General features: G+C 30.3%; 1 protein-coding gene across 2 annotated transcripts in view; it reads right to left on the bottom strand.

The window, feature by feature from the left end:
- Nucleotides 1-13,999, bottom strand: part of LOC111618859 (recombining binding protein suppressor of hairless-like) — a 131,025-nt gene that overhangs the window by 104,518 nt on the left and 12,508 nt on the right. The window contains exon 1 of one of the 2 annotated variants that reach the window (XM_023360465.1): nt 11,491-11,695. The exons of the other annotated variant lie outside the window; for it this stretch is intronic. The gene's annotated coding sequence lies outside the window, so the exon portion shown is untranslated. Of the gene's footprint in view, nt 1-11,490; nt 11,696-13,999 lie in introns of those variants that run through there. 2 annotated transcript variants of the gene reach the window in all.

The following is a 13,999-nucleotide window of genomic DNA, read 5'->3' as shown; positions in this document are numbered from 1 at the left end:
TGTAATGCGGGAAATCTCAGAAAGCCTTAGGCATCGTTGATTTAATTATAAAATATATATATGTATATATATAAATTGTATAAATATATACAATTATTTTTTTAGTTTTTTGTCTTCTGAAATATTTGTTATTCCTTTCTTACATATATTCCTATTTGTAATGGAATACTATAAAAATTCTTACATATTTTATTCATTTTAACTAAATAAATATCATTTACGGCACTAATGATTTGGAACACTGATATGTTTTGATGTTTGATTTGGAGTAACTTGCTGTAAGAGATCTGAAACTGGCACAAATAGTCAAAAAACATTTTAACTTTAACAAAAGTAGATTCCTTGATTAGTTTAGCATCTTTTTTGTGCAAATGATATGCAGTTATTTGAACTACAGGAAAAATATCAATCTACATATTTTTATAAAATTACAACAAATACAAATGAAACTTTGATGTCACTTCTCACATTTTTTACAACCACAGGAACACAATTAACATGGGCAGTCAATCTTTCTTTTGAGGCTCTTCTTTGTTGTGTTAACTGTGTTCTTGTGGTTGCAAAGGATGTGAGAAGACATTAAATTTTTATTTGTATTTAGTCTTCATTTTTTAAAATATATTCTATTGAATTTCATTTTTAAGCTAAGATTTTTTTTCATGTTTTGTAAGTGTTAATATGCTAATGACATACTTGAACACTGTCATTGAATACTGTGGTGCCAAAGTCAAAATCAAATTAACAAATGTTCAATTGAGAAATTTTAATTTAAAAGCAAAAGCAAGCAGAGAGAAGTGTTTGACCAACATGGGCAGTTTTAGCATTATTTTTAGTTCCTTAAAGTATTTTATTTTGTGTTAACTATTTTACATAGTTATATTATTCCTGTGTTAAATATTTACCATTTTATATATNATATCACTTGATATTATCTGATATCACTTACATAGACTCAGTTTAATATTTGGCCACGTAATAAAGTTGATATTTTTAATGTGTTTCCCATTATATTTGGAGTGCCTTGGAAGACATGAAGCTGGGTAAATGGAGACTTCGGCGCCAGTGTTGATCAGGAATGCCACTTTGGATGTACTGTACAGTTAGTGATGAATAAGCAATGGCTTGGATTTTTGGAATCAGTTGGCGTCCCTGACTCCCATTTTTGTTTCCCAGTGAACAAGATGGTTGGCATCGTTGGGCGTTTCTGCCAAATTTCGTATGGTACCAGCAGATTTTGTTAGAAAAGGTGGTAGGGGGAGAGCGTCGACTGAGTTTGCCATGGCTTGGGTGACAGTGGCAAGTTGGGGAATGGCCATATCGTTGTGACATCTCGGAGATTTGTGCTGAGAGCTCTGTGATTTGCACTTCGAGCGCAGTGATCTTGGGGTTGTTTGTGGTGGGCCATAGACATGACAGTGATGTTCGGTGTTGGAGAATGTAGTTCACTAAGACGGTCAGCAATCTTAACAAGAAATTTGAGGTTGCCCTCGGATATAGTTAGTATCTTCTGCATAACTGCGAAAAGATAAGATAACCAAATACTTTTGAGTAAGTCCTCCATAACTGTATGACCCGCGAGCATTCTCAAGCATCAAAGTAACTGTGATGACATGCAGTTGCCGTGCAGTTGCCGTGCTCTTCGGTATTTAGGAGCTTTTGGAGACATTGAGCTTCAAACTGGGACATGTGGTCGATCAATGCCCGTTTTTATCACTTTGTACTTGTTGGTGTTTGGAGGTGCAGCTAATATGTCCTGGACTTCGGTAGCCATGCTCTCTGATAAACTTGCGAGCACGTGGCTATATTTAGTTTTGTCATGAAGTACCTTAGCAAATATAAACTAACTCTCTAGATAGAAGAAACATAGAGTCAAGTTTTCAGTCCAAAATGGTGGAGGTTTGACTGCCACATGGTTGACAGTGGATTCGCACTCATCTTCATCACATACCTGGTCAAATGTTGCTAATATTGTGGGCAAAATTTCTGAATTTCAATAGGAATTAAATGTTCAAAAGTTTCAAAGATTCGGTTCACCAATGTAGGCTATGGTGGTCAGGCACTATAGTCTTTGTCTGGTCAAGACGGTTGGATCTCGATCAGTATAAGTCTGACCTCATGAGTCACCAGAGGAAAAAGTAAGTTGAGAAACGATCAATTGTTGTGAGGCAATATGTAAAATTGTTGGATGGTGGAAGCAGTCCAACAATATGGACATGGTCAAATCACTGATTTGGTGGAGCGAATGATCCAGTCCATGATATAGTGTGTTGAGTGATTTTGTTTTTCTGGCACATAATACAGTATCGTACAAACTTCTTGCAGTTGCACTCAATGTCAGGTCACACAAAAAACTTCTTAACGAGACGACACATGGCTCTCACCCCTGGGTGTGACAAACTGTGTAGTGAGGCAATCACCTGATGTCAGAAGTTTACCCTGTTGGGTTGACTACATACCCTTTTGGGTATGTAGTCAACCCAATGCACTTTGTGTTTGCCAAATATGCACTTTNAAAACATTTATTGTGATTAAAGTTATTCCAAGCTGATCTCGTTCTCAGTGCCAATAATTGTTCAATAAATTAATATAAATAAATTAATATACCAATAAATTAATCTTCACCAAACAAGACTCTGGCAGCAATAACCCTCTCGTACAGGAGATCATTGTTGACTATTGTAAATTGGTGCTTCAATAAACTGTCATAAATTAATTAATTCAACTGCGTGATTAAGTTATTCCCTTTTCTTTCCTAAGCGAAGCAGATTTATTCTTATTTCTATTTATCAACTCCTAACATTGAACGTAAGACTGTATAAAAAGTGTTCGAGTTATATGGCTATATCTCTTTTGTACTATCTTAAAGACTAAAATTTGTTTGTTTGTAAGCTTAAAATAGATTCTTATTAACCATATATTATTAAAAATACATTTATAAGTAAAATACAAAACTTGGAATGGTTATTTTGTAGTTTAGCCTAGTGACAAGTAAATTCGACTTACGTCGTTTTTCGACTTAAGTCGCCTCTCCTGGAACCAATTACCGACATAAGGCGAGGTATACCTGTATATAGAAATAACCAATGCCTCCCTCTAGTGACAAATTATTTTACATTAATCATTTAATTAGCCAAATTCTAGACCAATCAGGCAATCGTTTATTGTTTCTATATCAACTGTCAGTGTAAGAACATGATATATAATGTGATATATGATACGATAACATTTGACGTTATCAAGTGATATAACTTGTTCTCATCTGTTAAAATATTTTCTGTTTTTGATTTTTAAACCTTTGACATCAACTAATGTCAAGTGATATGTTATGATCGATATCACTTGATATTATCTGATATCACTTACATAGACTCAGTTTAATATTTGGCCACGTAATAAAGTTGATATTTTTAATGTGTTTCCCATTATATTTGGGATAAAAATAAATCTATTTGGTACATAAAAAAGTATCTTTATTTTCTGTACAAAATTATATAAATGTATTAATTTCAAAATTACACAAAACAAATGCTGTCTAACTTTTCTATGCCAAAATCTATAGCTACTTTAATATTCGGTCACTGCACAATGTTGAAAATGTTATAATCTCCTTGTAGCATGAATGGGTCTTAATATTTAGTTGTATACTCTTTATTTTTTATTACTGCCCTCAAACAATTTTGCATATTTGCAATCATTTTCTTGGTGTATGTAGGCTCAATGCAGGCCCATTCTTCTGTCAGCCTCCTTTTCAATTCTTCCTTTGAGGTAATTGGCATTCTCTGAATTCTAGAACCAAATTCATTCTATAAATTCTCAATGGAATTGAGGTTGGGAGATTAGGGGTGTTTCAATAACTTTGAAACAATTATAGAGAACCTATTCCCACTTCCTCAGCTGTTTACTTACAAATATAATCACACACCAAACACTTGCTGAGCTTATTATTAATTTACTATTCAAACGCTTTCAGCCTACTTCTAATTGGCCATCAAGTAANTTACCCTTCCCCATGGAGGGGAATAAATTCCCCTCTCCCATGGGGGAATAAATTTCCCTCTCCATGGGAGCAGAAAGGGGAATTCCCTCACAGGAAGGTGGAAAACATTCCCTATTGATATGAATTTATTATTTATACCACAGAATGACTAGAACGCCCACTAGGGGTTGGTCCAGACTACTAGTTTTTCATAATCAAATAAATTTCATAATATTAATTTTTAACACTATAATTTAAATTTTCATTTTTTCTGAGTTTCTGACTTTTTTCTTTTTTTCTTAGAATTTAGTTCAACTAGTAGATTTTAATCCTTTTGGAAAACTAACAGATTCTCTACTGTTTGATTGGAATGAACTTCAAAATTTAGATTGTGATCAAGAGGTAAGTTGCTGTAAACAAAGAAAATTGTTAAATTATATTGGATTGTTTGGAAAGTAATTTCGTTTTTTTTTTGTAGGGGAGGAAAAACAATTCTCTTATAATATATAAATATTTATTGAACTATATATTGACCATTTTGGTCAAACACCTGTTGCCATCTTTCTGGTAGTAGCATGATTTCATGTTCATAAAAGTTTTGATCTTTGCTTACAGAAAATTGATCCAAGTGATTTTTGACATCCTCATTTGAAGTAAATGTTTTACCATTTAAAAAATTTTGTAAAGATTGGAACAAGTAATAATCTGAGGGTACCAGATCTGGCAAATATTGTGGGTATGGTAGCACATCCCATCTAAGCTGTAACAGTTTCTAACAAGTTACCAAACTTGTGTGAAATTTGGCATTATCATAGTGAAACACTACATCTTTTTTGTTGATCAATTCTGGCCTTTTCTTTTGATGGTATCATTCAATTTGTCCATTTGATAGCAGTACACTTTTGAATCAATTGTGGAATTGTCTGGTAGAAGCTCAAAAAAAAAAAAAATCCNTGCTGTTGGAGATACGTGATAGAATTCTTATTAATTTTAATAATTATAATATATTTTAAATTTAGAAGCGGCAGCAGTGTTATCAACTTGAGAGATTAATCCCTCAGCATAGTGTGTTTTCCCCTGCAAAGGGATTTTTTTAGAAAACAACCAAAAACATAGGGATGCTTAAAATACTTATTTTTAATCCCTGTAGATAGAATTGCAACTCCAAAGAACTAGATTTTGGATAATAATGACAATATGGCATGAGTACATAACTTTACTCAATATTGGCTTCCAAATTTGTAATGAGAGGGACTTTTTAAGTGCCTGAAAGACTTTTTATATATGTGAAAGGAATTTTTGATTCATATAACCTAAGAACACTAAGCATAGTTGTAATTTTGAGTCCCATTAAGGCCAAGTATTTTCTTCCAAAAAATTCTAGTCCGATAGTCCAATAATTTGGCAGATCGTTTGGCTTTAAAATTATTTTTGATTGGTCCTACATCTTAATTGAGCAAGTGGAAATGACCAAAAAAGTGAGAATATTACCTGAAAGGTGAAAAAAGAGAGAATACTTCAAAAAAGTGAGCACAAATGAGAAAAGTGAGTAACTCTGAGGCCTGTGAGTTAAACATTTTGGATTGGCAAAATGTTGCTTCTTTTAAATAAAGCCAGTTTCAAACAGCTACTTTGACATCATCCATGTCTCATTCCCAGTGATGATGCTTTCATATGAATTGGTTCCTTTCTTGATGATATTGTTTCAAATTATTCAAATATATCATCCTGACAAGAGTTTGCATTTCTGTCAGTGTCTGAACATCCAGCAAGTGCTAACTTTTCTGTAAGCAAGCTTTCCATGCACAATGTCATATGCTGTATCAAAGGAAATGTCAAATTGCTTGGACACAATCTTCAAATGAATAAGGCGGTTTTTTTTCTTGTAATGCTCCTCCACTACAGTGACTTTTTCTGGCATAGTAGAGCTTAATGGGCATCCAGAATGTGGCTCATCTATCACAGATTGGCAACTTTGTGTAAATATTTTGCATCACATATGGACATTAGAGATGCCCTAACAATCTTCACAATTTCAGCATGAATGTTTGATGATTTCTTACCCACAGAAAACAAATCACTCTCCTCTGCTCTTCAACTGTAGACAAAATCAGTATGAATGCCATTTTCTTTTCTTCAATCAGAGATATGCACACTAGCTGACAGCAGTTGTTCAACAGATATAACAGTGTATCCAGAATACTCTTGCTTCAGGCCATTCACTTTTTATAACAAAGAACAATAGCTACAAATTATTATTAAATAAAGGAGCATTTCTGTTTGATTTCCCTTCATAGGAAGCAATCACCCTCTCGTACAGGAGATCATTGTTGACTATTNAAATATAATTAACTGTTTTAAATGTTTGTCTATATTTACTTTGAACTTTGTTATCTGTCATAAGAAACACCATTAGATGAAACTGCAAAATTCAGTTCAGATACCTTTTTTTATTTTTTAATAAAGTTAAGTTTAAACCTTCTTACAATATTTTTATAAAACTTTATATATCTAGCATTAATCTAGTTTCAATTTGATTCTAAATAGTTCTATAAATAAAAACATGTTGCAGATATACATAATAATTTCAAAGTTCTCAATTTTGAATCATCCTACAAATTAAATCTTAAAAAAATTTATAAACAAGAATTAATTATTAGGTTGTTTGAAAAGTAATTTTGGTTTTTTGTGAAGAAAAAAGCAATATTCTTATAATATATAAATATTTATTGAACTATATATTGACCATTTTGGTCAAACACCTGTTGCCATCTTTCTGGTAGTAGCATGATTTCATGTTCATAAAAGTTTTGATCTTTGCTTACAGAAAATTGATCCAAGTGATTTTTGACATCCTCATTTGAAGTAAATGTTTTACCATTTAAAAAATTTTGTAAAGATTGGAACAAGTAATAATCTGAGGGTACCAGATCTGGCAAATATTGTGGGTATGGTAGCACATCCCATCTAAGCTGTAACAGTTTCTAACAAGTTACCAAACTTGTGTGAAATTTGGCATTATCATAGTGAAACACTACATCTTTTTTGTTGATCAATTCTGGCCTTTTCTTTTGATGGTATCATTCAATTTGTCCATTTGATAGCAGTACACTTTTGAATCAATTGTGGAATTGTCTGGTAGAAGCTCAAAAAAAAAAAAATTCCCTTAAAATCTCATCAAAGAGAGCATCTCTTTCTTTAAGAACATGCGGAACCCATATATCAAGCTTTGAAATAAAACCAAGTCGTTTCAAGTGATCATAAACGGTTCAATTCGACAAATTTAATCTCTTAGTGTTTTCACAGGTTGTTATTTCACAATTTGCTTCAATCAATACCTTTATTTTGCTTTCATCAACTTCAACTGGCATTCCAGAATGCGGTGCATCTTCAATATTGAAATTGTCAGAACAAAATTTTGTGAACCAGTTTTGGCACTTATCTTGACAATTGTCAACACATCTCTATACAAGTCACACAATTTTTTTATTGCTTGGACAGCATTTTGATTTTTTGGTAATACAAAAACAAAATATGCCAAAAATGCTGCTTTCGATTTTCCATATTTGACGGGACACCAAAAAAAACCAATTGCACAGAATGAAACAAAATTTTTTACAAATAAGTCTTGAAATGTCAGCTGTCAAAATATATAATGAAATTATGGTTTAAAATGAAATTGGCTGGTAAAAATACAACTAATTCCTCTAGTGGTAAAAAAACGAAATTACTTTCCAAACAACCCAATAATTATTAATATAAAACAAATCATTTATAAAGCTTGAGATTTGAAAAATTAATTTATTCTTGAAGAAACAGCAAACTTAAACTGAAGATAAAATAAATGCTAAGATATTAACAGATGCTCCATATGTACTGTACATTTGATGCAAAAGACTAAAATGTGATAAAAGCATTCATAATTTCAAATTATGAATGCTTTTATCACATTTTAGTCTTTTGCATTCATAATATGAATGCTTTTATCACTATCAAACAATAATTTGAAACTTGAAGTATTCAAATATATTTAAATTAACAACAATAAATATAATAGAATTAATTATAATAAATTATTAAGATTTAATTTACATATAATTATATGTCATAAAATTATGATCGGGATAATTTCTATAAGTATATATATAGTGTTATAATGTAACAATTTCAACATTGTATAAGTTTGTATTGTATAGGCTTGAGTTTTTCTATATTTATTCAATCATATATTTTGGATTTTCTCAGACAGAAATTGCTATTTTTTTAAAAGTTTTTATAGATCAAAATTTTTCATGAAACAGTTCTTGGAAAAACAGTTTTAGGATATTAAAGTACTGTTTATTTAGTATTTATAAAAATGTGATAGTTGATTATAGAACCATTAATAACTATAAAGGTTAGTTTTTTTCCACTTAACATTAAATAAGGAAATATTACTGAACAACAAAGAAGCTGCAATTTATTTGGCAATATTATATTGTTTTGTGTGTTTTCAATCTAATTTTAAAAGTGTTTTTCTTACACTATGTAATAGTGCTTTGAATCTGCTGAAAATAGTTATTTAAATTATATAAACATTCCAAAAACTCAATGTATTAATAATCATCCAACTAACAGCCAAATTAATTGGGCAGAAATAACTTCTGCCCAATTAATTTGGCTGTTGGTTGGATGTTATTTAAATTTTATAAACTCCTAGATGATCCATTTTGCAATAATCTTTATATTCTGATGTGATTTCTTTTTATAGCATTTCTATTTATCAAGACAGTCTGTCATTTTCCTACTACAACTTTAAACTGGAGATTTCTTCTATATATAGACATGTTTTCCTTCACATATCTACATATGTTAAATAACTTTTAATTGTTTCTGTATTTCCATAAAAGTGACAGAAATATTGATTTTATAGCAGATAAAGAATGCAGTAAAAATGATGACTTTAGCATAACATATTTTTATAAAATTATAAAATTTTTCCAAGATAAAAATCTTAGTATTATATTTCAAAAAGAAAGTCATAAGTTTTCACTTAATGTAACAAATTCTTATATAAAACTAAAAAAAAACAAAAATAAATTTGCTTAAAGAAACTATTTACAGATAAAGTATATACAGTACATCCAATGTATCATTTGAATCATAAAAGATTTTAGCAAATATAATGCAAATTATTATTGTATATGCTATCTTATCCAACTGAAATGCAAAAAATGCCACTTTCCTGAAAGACAACTAAAAGATTTTTTTTTAAATTTTAGGTTAAATTAAATGGAAAATGAAATAATAATATATTTATATTATAATAATTAAAATCATATAAATGCAAAATCTTTTGTTATATAAAGAAACTTATTCAAACACAAATATAATTAACTGTTTTAAATGTTTGTCTATATTTACTTTGAACTTTGTTATCTGTCATAAGAAACACCATTAGATGAAACTGCAAAATTCAGTTCAGATACCTTTTTTTATTTTTTAATAAAGTTAAGTTTAAACCTTCTTACAATATTTTTATAAAACTTTATATATCTAGCATTAATCTAGTTTCAATTTGATTCTAAATAGTTCTATAAATAAAAACATGTTGCAGATATACATAATAATTTCAAAGTTCTCAATTTTGAATCATCCTACAAATTAAATCTTAAAAAAATTTATAAACAAGAATTAATTATTAGGTTGTTTGAAAAGTAATTTTGGTTTTTTGTGAAGAAAAAAGCAATATTCTTATAATATATAAATATTTATTGAACTATATATTGACCATTTTGGTCAAACACCTGTTGCCATCTTTCTGGTAGTAGCATGATTTCATGTTCATAAAAGTTTTGATCTTTGCTTACAGAAAATTGATCCAAGTGATTTTTGACATCCTCATTTGAAGTAAATGTTTTACCATTTAAAAAATTTTGTAAAGATTGGAACAAGTAATAATCTGAGGGTACCAGATCTGGCAAATATTGTGGGTATGGTAGCACATCCCATCTAAGCTGTAACAGTTTCTAACAAGTTACCAAACTTGTGTGAAATTTGGCATTATCATAGTGAAACACTACATCTTTTTTGTTGATCAATTCTGGCCTTTTCTTTTGATGGTATCATTCAATTTGTCCATTTGATAGCAGTACACTTTTGAATCAATTGTGGAATTGTCTGGTAGAAGCTCAAAAAAAAAAAAATTCCCTTAAAATCTCATCAAAGAGAGCATCTCTTTCTTTAAGAACATGCGGAACCCATATATCAAGCTTTGAAATAAAACCAAGTCGTTTCAAGTGATCATAAACGGTTCAATTCGACAAATTTAATCTCTTAGTGTTTTCACAGGTTGTTATTTCACAATTTGCTTCAATCAATACCTTTATTTTGCTTTCATCAACTTCAACTGGCATTCCAGAATGCGGTGCATCTTCAATATTGAAATTGTCAGAACAAAATTTTGTGAACCAGTTTTGGCACTTATCTTGACAATTGTCAACACATCTCTATACAAGTCACACAATTTTTTTATTGCTTGGACAGCATTTTGATCTTTTGGTAATACAAAAACAAAATATGCCAAAAATGCTGCTTTCGATTTTCCATATTTGACGGGACACCAAAAAAAACCAATTGCACAGAATGAAACAAAATTTTTTACAAATAAGTCTTGAAATGTCAGCTGTCAAAATATATAATGAAATTATGGTTTAAAATGAAATTGGCTGGTAAAAATACAACTAATTCCTCTAGTGGTAAAAAAACGAAATTACTTTCCAAACAACCCAATAATTATTAATATAAAACAAATCATTTATAAAGCTTGAGATTTGAAAAATTAATTTATTCTTGAAGAAACAGCAAACTTAAACTGAAGATAAAATAAATGCTAAGATATTAACAGATGCTCCATATGTACTGTACATTTGATGCAAAAGACTAAAATGTGATAAAAGCATTCATAATTTCAAATTATGAATGCTTTTATCACATTTTAGTCTTTTGCATTCATAATATGAATGCTTTTATCACTATCAAACAATAATTTGAAACTTGAAGTATTCAAATATATTTAAATTAACAACAATAAATATAATAGAATTAATTATAATAAATTATTAAGATTTAATTTACATATAATTATATGTCATAAAATTATGATCGGGATAATTTCTATAAGTATATATATAGTGTTATAATGTAACAATTTCAACATTGTATAAGTTTGTATTGTATAGGCTTGTGAAACTATCTTTCAATTTTGTTATATAATACCAAAATTATTTAATAATTAGCTGAGTTTACAGTTTGTATTTAGATACTTGTATAAAGTGATACCAATTTTTTAATTTTCAAATTCATAAATATGCATTTTTATGTTTATAAACATTTCTTTATTCACATCAATGATATTTAATTAGGAAATTCGTCATAAATCTAGATTTATTTATTACTCAAACTACAGTTCACATCAAGTATTATAAGAAATAGAATCTGAACAAAATATGTAAGACATGACCTAAAGGACTCACCTTAAAACGTTAATATTTTATTTTTAAGCTCGCTTAAAGTAATAATCATCGCTAAATTTCGTTCCTTAATGTTAAGTAACACATAAAATAAAAATTATATGAATTATTTATTTAATTAAAGATTCAAAACTTCCTTCTCTTAGACCTTATCCAAGTTTCGAATGGTTACCATAACAACTACTACAGCGCCATCTTCGCACTCCGGAAGTAATATTTTTGTTTGTTTGGCCTCGAAATATTATACGGGAAATCATATAGAAATTCTTTTATTTTTTATTTTTTTATTTTGTTTACAGGCTTATCTATTTAAACGTTATTTTCTTCTACACTACATTTTATTCTAAAATATTATTATTAAATAAAAATACAAATAATTTATCGAATTTACAGGCAGGAAGTGCAATTTATATCTTAATTTAAAATTAATAATTATTATTAGAATATTAATTAATAAATATTAATAATAAAAGTACTAATTATTGTTTTTAAATGTACATTTTTTTCTTCCAATATTTTTAACATATAACTCTATGTTTGAATATTTATCAGTAGAAGTTATGTGCAAGTTCGATGAATATTAATAATTAGGTCACATCTAACGGCATAATATGGAGCGATGGCAGTTAACGATCCTCTTATAGTAGTAAAACGATATTGAAAACAAGTGGCATTGACGTAACAGTTATTTGTATTCAGCTTATCTAATAGAAATAACGAAATATGGTAATCAATAAGGAGAAAATAGCAAACTCTGTGAAAAATTGCATCCAAATTGAATTAAATTATAATCTTAAAAAATTTTCTTTATATTTAAAAATTGTTTTCATATATTGTATCTCCATCCATCCTATGTGTCATCGACTCTCTGGAGGTTGACTGCCATCACATGCCACCATTCCCTATGTTGTGCTTCTCTGGCGCAATCATCAAAGTCCAGTAAAGTCCATTCTCTCATGTTATGGAACCAGGTTATTCTTGGTCTTTCTTTCCCTCCAGAACTTCTTTCTGGGGGATTTTGTGACGTAATTGGTGACCTAAAAAAGCAACTTTTCTTTATGATGGTCATTAATTCTCTATCATGTCCTAATATTTCCAAGACTTCTCTATTTGTTTTTCTCCCTTTCCAGGAGATCTTTAAAATTCGGCAGTAAATCTACATCTCAAAGGCTAGTAATCTTTGTTGAGTGGATTTAGTACAAATTTTCTTGATAGACATAACTTTGGACCTGTTCAATTCTCTCATGATCAAGTTCTATGTCTAGGCTAGTGTTTTTCTTCTACTTATGATTGTTTTGATTCCTTTTATGTTGAATTTAAGTATAAATTCTCTACTTTTTTCTTTAACGGTTTCCATTAGATGGGTAAGATCAGTGCCGGCCCGAGGCAAGTTTTAGGATGGAGCGAGATCCTATTATGGCGCCCCCTTGGTCAGTAGCGTAGCGAACATAACTGGCGCTCGGCCAGAACACATATAGTTTGTCTTGGAGACCATTTGGGCGCCCCTCTGCGAGTGGCGCCCGGTGCTTGATGCACCCCCTCACTACGCCACTGCCCTTGGTTGTCCCCAAATTTATACCCTTTAATTTTCTTTACCACTGAGGCGCCCCCTAGGACTTAGCGCCTGAAGCGGCTGCTCTTTTCGCCCTATGGTAGGGCCGGCTCTGGGTAAGATCTTTTTGGTTTGGTTTGGTTTTCTTTCTTCTATAAGTTTTAGGATATTCTCCTTCATTCAAGGTTTGTTGTTGTTATTTTCTTTGGTTTGTAAAGTTCCTTCTACAGCTTCCTTAATGTCTTTTTTAAAGTTTTTCCATTTCCTTTCCAGTTTAATTTCTAGATTTAGATTTGTTTCACTTGAAGCGTTTTGTTCAGAATTGTCTTTTCCTTGTAAGATTTAATTATTTTCTAGTTTCTTCCATTTTCCTTTTGCTTTCTCTTTGAAAATGGTCCTGGTCTTTGAATAAATTTTACAAAATTTTGAACGCCATATTTGCTCCAGTTGCCGTACGATAACACGGTTTCCGAATAAGCTACTCGACAGATCCGGCCACCGATGGTCAACTTCCTATTCTTCCTATGTTAAAGAAAGTCGACGGCCCGACCAATAAACGACAGGACTACAGATTCAGTAGTAGCGCCGAGATTCGCCTGGCGTCATTAGATGTTACAACACGAACCATCGATGACATTGTTATTCAAATTAGATTTCAATGTGCATACGAGTATGATACTAATTCCGGTTTTCGGTACGCGTCACAATTCGATTTACATCAAATTAATTAATAAAAACCCCGTTAATTGATATTCGCGTGATATAAATGACATCCATGAATCCGTGTTTAAAGGTGATGTGCTTAAATTAAATAAAAATTTATTAATACTAGTTAGCCAGTCAATTAAAACTAAAAATAATGAAAATAATCAAAACTCTGGGTTTTACATCAAAACAGAAACTGAAATTAAAAATAAAATCAAGATTAATTAATTAATTTAAATTAAAACTGAAATCAAA

Source organism: Centruroides sculpturatus, unplaced genomic scaffold, assembly GCF_000671375.1.
Source record: "Centruroides sculpturatus isolate CEXI.00-Female unplaced genomic scaffold, Cexi_2.0 scaffold149, whole genome shotgun sequence".
NCBI lineage: Eukaryota > Metazoa > Arthropoda > Arachnida > Scorpiones > Buthidae > Centruroides > Centruroides sculpturatus.
The sequence above is the reverse complement of the archived record's forward strand: the minus strand, read 5'-3'. Positions and strand labels throughout refer to the sequence as shown.